This window comes from Elephantulus edwardii, unplaced genomic scaffold (genome assembly GCF_000299155.1).
Source record: "Elephantulus edwardii isolate Elephantulus edwardi_28Jun2011 unplaced genomic scaffold, EleEdw1.0 scaffold00020, whole genome shotgun sequence".
In the NCBI taxonomy this organism is placed as follows: Eukaryota; Metazoa; Chordata; class Mammalia; order Macroscelidea; family Macroscelididae; genus Elephantulus; species Elephantulus edwardii.
Genome location: NW_006399770.1, coordinates 25,185,605 through 25,194,050, shown reverse-complemented (window position 1 = coordinate 25,194,050; position 8,446 = coordinate 25,185,605).

Genomic DNA, 8,446 nt, shown 5'->3' with positions numbered 1-8,446 from the left:
TTTGCGTGAGTAATGCAACTCACTGTATAACACTAAAACTTCCTGAACTGTATTAGTCATTTGCAACACATGCTCTGAGACTTCTGAGTCTCCAAAACGCTGCAATCTACATGTACTTTTAGAAATTATTTATAAACAAATAAACAATATCTTCTGTACTTCAAATTTTAAAAGCTATTACAACTAAAGAAATAACTGTTTTTTTAGAAAATGTTATAAAAGGCATTTTTATCAAAGATTATATGTTGTTGTTATATGCTGTCAAATTGCTTGTGACTCATACCAATCCATTGTACAACAGTTTTAAACTCTGCTCTATCCAGTACCAATTTTATTGTCTCTGAAACATCTACCCCCACTACCCCAGTCACCTAGTCAATCCAGTTCATCAAGGATCATCTTCTCTTGCATTGTCCCTCCACCCTCTGCAATATAATGTCCCTCTCCAAGGACTGGCCCCCCCTTGAAACATGCCCAAAGTATGTCAGATGGAGCTTCAGAATCCTTGCCTCCAAGGAGCAGCCTTGTTTCACTCCAGGATTAACTTGTTTGTTCTCCCAGAAGTCCATGTATATTCAATACTCTTCTCCAGCACCTAAGCTCAAAGGACATCAGTTCTCCTTCTTTCATCCCTAGTCGTTGTCCAGCTCTCTGAGACAGCAAGAAATTGTGAAGACAATGGCCTGGATCAGGCACACCTTAGTCTCCAGACTGATGTTGTTTTTCAGAATTCTGGAGCTGTACCTAATAGCAGAGTTTCCCAATGCAATTCGGTGTTTTTTTGTTTGTTTGTTTGTTTTTTTTATTTCTTGTCTGCTGGTACCAAGAGTGTTAATTGTGGAGCCAAGCAAACTGAAGCTGTTAACAATCTGAATCTCTTCTCCATTAATTATGATGCTGTCAATCAGCCCAGTCATGGGAACCTTTGTTTCCTTGATGTTGAGCTTCAATCCAAATTTAATGCTACAAGTCTTGATCTTCTGAAGGTAAGAGAACAAATAAAAACAGAATTTCAAAATTTTATAAACTTCAGACTTTTGAATCTATAGAGGCTAGATAAACTCTTGAGACTATTTGCCCAAGAAAATCTTTAACCCTGAAATAAAGACAAAACAAACCCAAAACCAACACACAAAAGTGCAACAATGAATGAATGGAAATCCAAAGTCTCTGTAAATTTTCATTGAAATTAATGATAAAAATAATTTTTAAAACCCCCCCAAAAAACAACACCAAACACCACCACCACACACACACACACACACACATACTCACAGGTCTTAACACTAAATAACAGCTTAACTAATAAAAAAGACATTATGCTGGGAAGGTGGAGTGTCAGAGAAAGATATAAAGACATACAGCAAGATGATTGATAACAGTAACTGTTAATAACTGACTCAAGCATGTCAGAGATCATTAAGATGGTACAAGATAGGACAAAATTCAGACCTGTTGGCCATAGAGTCATGGTGAGTATTAGTCTGCTTGACAGCACATAAAATACGAATAGCAGTAAGACAATTTTAAAAAGCCTTATCACCATCAAGTCACAACAGCCATAGCTGACCTTCCAGTAGGTTTTCAGAGGATAGAAATCATTTGAAAGGAAAGAGTCCACTTTTCGGCCTCTGAGTAGCTCTTGGATGTGAATCACCTGCCTTTGAGTAGTTATTAGCACAACTCCTTATCCACAGGCTTTCTCAGTGGAGAACCAGAGACCAAGTCCATATGGTGAAAATGAAGGTTATGGGGTGGGCAGGACGAGAGTGAGAAATTAATGAATAGACAATGAAAGAACACCCTATTGATATAGGTGAAAAGAAGGACAATGTGAAATGAATGGAAGATCAAACCTTATATGTATTGTAATTAACAATGTAGAACAGGATTGAAATAGGTGAAGGGAAGGACAAGGTGAAATGAATAGATAATCAGACATTGCGTGCATTGTAATTAACAATGTGGAACAGGATATGCATGATTGATTTTCCTATGCATGAAAAGCTAAGGAAACATTTACCTACAGATAGAAACATTCCTGGAGGATTGATAGTGATGAGAAGAGAGGGAGGAGGGAGCTGAGACTAGCAGATGGGTGAGCAGTGTGAAGGGAAAGGCAAAGTACAGCAAGGATATAGCGAGACATTGTCATAAATGGTACGGATCAATTCCTATTAATGTTATAGCACAAATTGTGTATGTGTGATTGAATGAAGGGACAGGACTAAGGTGTACCTGATCCAAGCCATAGAATTATCAGTTACTTCCAATGCATCTGAAAGTCACACAACAATGAGTAAGGATGACAGAAGAAGAATTGAAGCCTTTGAATTGTGATGTTGAGAAAAATACTGACTACACCATGGGTTGTTAAAAGAACAAACACATCTATCTTGGAGGAAGTTTAACTCGGGTGCTTTTTAGAGGCAAGAATGGTGAAACTTCATCCCACATACTTTGGACATGTTGTCAGGAGGTGGCTTTTAAAAGCTATTACATATGTGGAATTTCTTCCAACTATTAACATTAATAAATGTCCTTGGAAAAAGACATCATTTGGAAAGGTGAAGGAAACTCAACAACATGAATTCTCTCAGTGACTGTAATGATAAGTTCAACCAACTAGGAGATCCTGATGATGATGTAGGATGTGGGTCAAATATTCATCTTTTTACATGGAGTAATCATGAGTTGTAGTCAACTCTACAGTACATTAAAATAAAAACAGTAAAAAAAAATCTCTCTCGAGCATTATTTGTTCTTTTTTAAGAACTATTTACATAGGATTAATTGGACAACTGGAAAGATTACCTAGGAACTTTGCTGTTGTTAGGTCCTGTCAAGTTGTATACAACTCATAATGTTCCTATGAACAACAGATCTGATACATGTCCTATCCTGCGTTATCCTTATCATCTCCAACACACTTGAGCCTATTGCCACAGTCATTGTATCAGTTGATTTCACTGAGGTCTTCCTCTCCTTCACTACTCTCTACCTTTCCAAGTATGATGTCCCTTACCAAGGAATAGCCTCTCCTAACAATATGCCCAAAATATGTGACACTAAGCTCTGCCATCTTTGTCTTGAAGGAACATTTCTATTTTACCTTTTCTAAGGTATATCTCTGGAGAGAGGATGAAAGGCACCCAAGCATCAAGGACTCTCCTTCATAGGGTCGCTATGAGTCGCCTATGACTCAACGGCATTTAACAACAACAAGACATATCTGTTTATTCTTTTGGCAGACAATGGTATAGTCAGCAGTCTTCTCCAGCATCATACTTCAAATTCATCAATTATTCTTCTGTTATCTTTTTTCATTGTCTAGCTCTCAGACACACAGCAGGTGGTTGGGATACCTGAGGCTTGAATCAAGCATATTGTTTTTGTTATGTGCCTTCAAGTCATAGTGACTCTACCTATAGCAGCTCTGAAGCCTGCCCTGCATTGAGCCAGTATCACTGATTCCAATACATCAATAACTATTGCTCTAGCCACTATATCAATACCCATCTTACCCGAGGTCTTTCTCTCCTGCACTATCGCTCTACCTTTCTGAACATTGATGCTTTTGAGTTGTGGTGCTAAGGAAGGATAAAGAATATCCCATGGACTACCAAAAAACAAACAGATATGTCCTGGAGAAAGTGTAGCCAGAATATTACTTGGAGGAAAGGATGACAAAGCTTTATCTCTCATCTTTTGCACACATATCTAGGTGAGGCAATTTCTTCAAAAAGGACCTTATTCTTGGAAAGTTGGAAGATTATCAATGGAAAGAAGATGCCCCCCGAAAGAGATGGATTGACACTGTGACTTCAACAATGGGCTCTAGTGTCTCAGAGATAATGAGGATTGCACAGGATAGAACAAGTTTCAGAATGGCTCTTTATAGGATTGCTATGAGTAGATCTCAACTCAATGACAAACAACAACATCAATAATCTGTTCGATTTCTTTTCTTGGGAGAGGAACAAATATGGATGTCTTCTAGTTAGTTGACCAGGTAGCTGTCCTCCAAACTTCCTGGCATAGACTGGTGTTCAGAGCTACATTTGTAAATTAAAACATGTCAATTGGTAACCCACCAACTCCTGTGGACTTATTTTTTGTCAATGAGTTTGATGCAGCTTGGATATCTTCCTTCATCACCATTGGCTCTTTATCACATTCCACTTCTGGAAAATATTTTAGTTTCAACTAATTCTTTTTGGTACAGTGAATGTATATTCCCTCTATTTTCTTTAATGCTTCCTGGATATTTAAGAGTTTTCCTATAGTCTCTCTCAGTATTGTAATCAAGTTATTTCAACTTGAGAAATGCCCAACAAGATCTTCTCTTTTTATTCCTGAACTCCAGCTCTTTGCACATTACATTATTTACTTTTGTTTTCTCAAGATCCTTCGATATCTTCTGCTCATCTCATTTACTTTGGCATCTCTTCTCTTTGCTTGGATTCTCAACACACAAGTGCAATTTTCAGAGTATCTTCTGATGTCCATGTTGGTATTTTCTTCTTTTTGCCTTTGTAATGACCTTTTTCTCTCTTACAATAATGGGAGAGGACCAGCTTGGAAAGGGAGTATAATAATAGTTGTACAACTAAAAAGTGAAATTAATGTCACTGCATTGTACGTGTAGAAACTACTGAATTGTTTAAATGTTTTTGTTTTGTATATTTTCAACAACAACAAAGTAAATAGAATGCTTTTCTAAGAGTGTTACAGAATTTGCAGAATCCTTCTAATGTTAATTTCTCAAAATGATCTGTTTAATTATTAGTTTTCTTACAAAGTTTGATATACATTGCAATTCACACTATTCTTCATTCACACTGTTTCATATAATCATTCTCATGCATCATATTTCATAAAATTCATCACCATTTGACCTTACCCATCATTACTCAGGCTTTTTGTCTGGCTTCTTCCCCTTTCCTTGCCTCCCTCCCTTCACCCACAATACTATGCAACTACTTATCCTCAACTCTCCTTTCGTACCCTCCTCCCTCCTTGAGTTCCTATACAAGTTTTAATAGTTATCCTTACATTTTTACAATAATGGTGCTATGCAATATTTGTCCTTATGAAACTACAATAGTTTAACTCTTCTAAGTGCTCTGCAGCTTCTCTCAAGTTAAGAAGTATTTTTCAAAATTATTTATCCTGTGTGCTGCATAGTATTCCATTGTGTGATTTTTATCACACTTTCTCAATCCATTCAGTTTTGGTTGAAGATTTGGGCTGTTTTCATGTTCTTGCAATGATGAATAACACTGCTATGAACACTGGTGTACAAATCTCTGTGTCTCAATTCTCATTTTCTTGGGTGTATTCCTAGTAGTGGAATAGCTGGGTCGTACAGAGTTTCTATGTTCAATTTTTTTAGGAAGTGCCAAATCATCTTCCAGAGTGGTGGCAACATTTTACAATCTCATCAACAGTGTATGAGAGTTCTCACCTCTCTACATCCTCTCCAACACTGATTGCTGCCCTACTAAATATTGTGATGCTACTGGTGTGAGATGGTATCTCATTGTGGTTTTGATTTGTATCTCTCTTATTGCCAAGGATTTTGACCATTTCTTCATGTGTTTGTTGGCCACCTGAATGTATTCCTCTGTGAAAAGTCTTTCCATGTCTTTTGCCCATTTTGTAATTGTGTTATCAGTCATTTTCTTCTATAGGCTCAGGTGTATTCTGTAACTTTTGTTATGAAACTCTTGTCTGAAATGCTATTGCCAAATGTTTGTTCCCAGTCGGTAGACTTTCTTTTCACCCTGTTGGAAGAAGTTTTTGATGAGCCCAGTGATTTAATCTTTAGAAAGTTCCATTCATCAATTTTATCCTCTCCAGATTGTGTATTTCTGGCTGTGTTTGGCAGACCTTTATGCCATAGGCTAAGCCTCCTAAACTTAGTCCAAGTTTGTCTCTTTTGAGCTGTGCTCCCAGGTATCTGATCCACCTTGAGTTGATTTTTGTGTATAGGGCGAGTTGCCTCAGGAAACTCTATGAACGTGGAGAAACGATGAGAGTTATACAAGTGTTCAGGTCTTTTCTTCATAGGGTTGCTATCATCCGTCTATGACACAAAGGCACCTAACATCAATAACAACAATAACAACGAGAGAGCACTGTTGGCCTACTGGATAGAAAATTATACTACCAAGCCAAAGGTGGGTGATTTTAATCTGTGGCCCTCAGGTCTGGTTTTAATTGTTTTTGGTCAAACATTCTTCTAAGTGGTATAGCACTTTGTCTGTCCATTTGCTGTACAGGGTAACTTGTCGTTGATGTGATGCTAAACACTGTGACACTGATGTGTCAAATGCGATTATGATTACCCATGGTGGACAGTGTTTGGTGGAGCTCCATGATTAAAACAAGCTTGGAAATGGGAGTGGCATCCACTTCTGAAATAGCTTGCCTCTGGAAACTCTATGAACATGGAGAAACAATGAAAGTTATACAAGTTTTCAGGTCTTTCATTCGTAAGAGTTATCTACAACTCAAGGGCACCTAACTACAAGAACAACAATAATGTGAGATGTGGATCCTGTTTCAGCTTTCTGCAGGTAGCAGTCCAGTTTTGCCAGCACCACTTGTTGAAGATGTTGTTATTTCCCCATTTGATAGGTTTTATATCCTTGTCTAATATCAGTTGACCATAGATAGCTGGGTCTATTTCTGTATTCTCGATTCTTTTCTGTGGGTCTATGTACCTGTCATTGTACCAGGACCATGTTGTTTTGCTTACTACTGCTGTGTAATAGATTTTGAGGTCAGGGAATGCTATGACTCCCACTTAATTTTTGTTTTTCAGAATTGTTTTACTTACTCAGGGTCACTTTACTTTCCAAATAAACTAGAAAATTTCCCTTTTGGTCTCCTTGAAAAATGAATTTGGTTTCTGTATTGGCATTGCATTGAACATGTAGATTGCTTTTAGTAGGATTATCATTTTCACAATATTGAGTCTTCATATCCAGGAACAGGGCACATTCCCTCCCGCTCCATTTATTTAGGTCTTTTATTGTGTCTTGCAGAAATATTCTTCCATTTTATTGTACAGGTCTTTTGTGTCTCTAGTTGGGCTCATTCCCAATTATCTCAATTTGTGGTTGGCCAATATGGATTTGGTGACAGAAATGAGGGTTGGGATAGAATGATAGAATTATGTGCAATGACTTATTCACAGCAAGCACCTTTTATAAGAAACACAAACATAGGCTATACACATGGATTTCACCTGATAGTATGCACAGTTACCAGACTGATTATATCTGTAGGAGGAATCATTGGAGAAGTTCAATATCAGCAGTAAAAACTAGGGCAGGTGCTGATTTTGGAAATACTTATACACAACTACTCATAGGCAAGTTCAAATTAAAGTTAAAGAAGGACAAACCAAATCCACAGAAGTAAAATTTGGCCTTGGGTTTGTTCCACTTGAATTTAAAAACCAACTCAAGAACAGATTTGAGGCCTTGAACACTAATGAATGAAGACCAGATGAACTATGGGAACATTTCAAGAATATTATCCATGAAAAATCAAGAGGTAATTACAAAGACAAAAGAAGAAGAAAAGACCAAAATGAATGTCAGAATAAACTTTGAGCATTGCACTAGAGCACTAAGAAGCCAAAGTAAAGAGAAGAAATCAAGAAGTTGAGCTGAATAGAAGATTTCTAAGGGCAGCACAAGAAGATAAAGCGAAGTGCAATGAACAGTGCAAAGAACTAGAGTCCAAAAATCAAAAGGGCTAACTGGCTCAAGCTGAAGAAATGAAGGAATGAAAGAACAAATTCAAGCCTTGAGTTGCAATACATAAGAATGCTATGGGTAGAGTATTGACAGATTCAGGAAATATTAAAAGAAGGTGGAAGGCGTATACAGTCACCGTACCAAAAATAATAGGCTGAGATAGAAGAATTTCCAGAAACAACATATGATCAAGAGGCAATGGTGATGAAATAGGAAGTTTGGGCTACTCTGAAGGATTTGGAAAAAAAAAAAAAAGAGAGCCTCAGGAATTCATGGAATACCAATTGACATATTTCAAGAAACAGATGTTGCTCTGAACGTACTCACCAGGTTATGCCAAGAAATCTTGAAGGTAATTACTTGGCCAACAGTCTGGAAGTGATTCATATTTATTACCATTAGAAAAATAACTTGAAATAGTATGGAAATTATGGTATGATATCATACTTATCACACACAAGCAATATCCTGCTGAAGATTATCCAGAAATTGCTGGAACCCGTACATTGAAAAAGAACCACCAGAAATACAAGGTGGGTGTAGAAGAGGCTGTTGCCACTAGAGACGTTTTCACCAATGTCAAATGGATTCTGGAAGAAAGCAAAGAATACCAGAGGGATATTTATCAGAGTTTCATTGACTATGCTAAGGCATTTGACTGTGTGAATCACAAC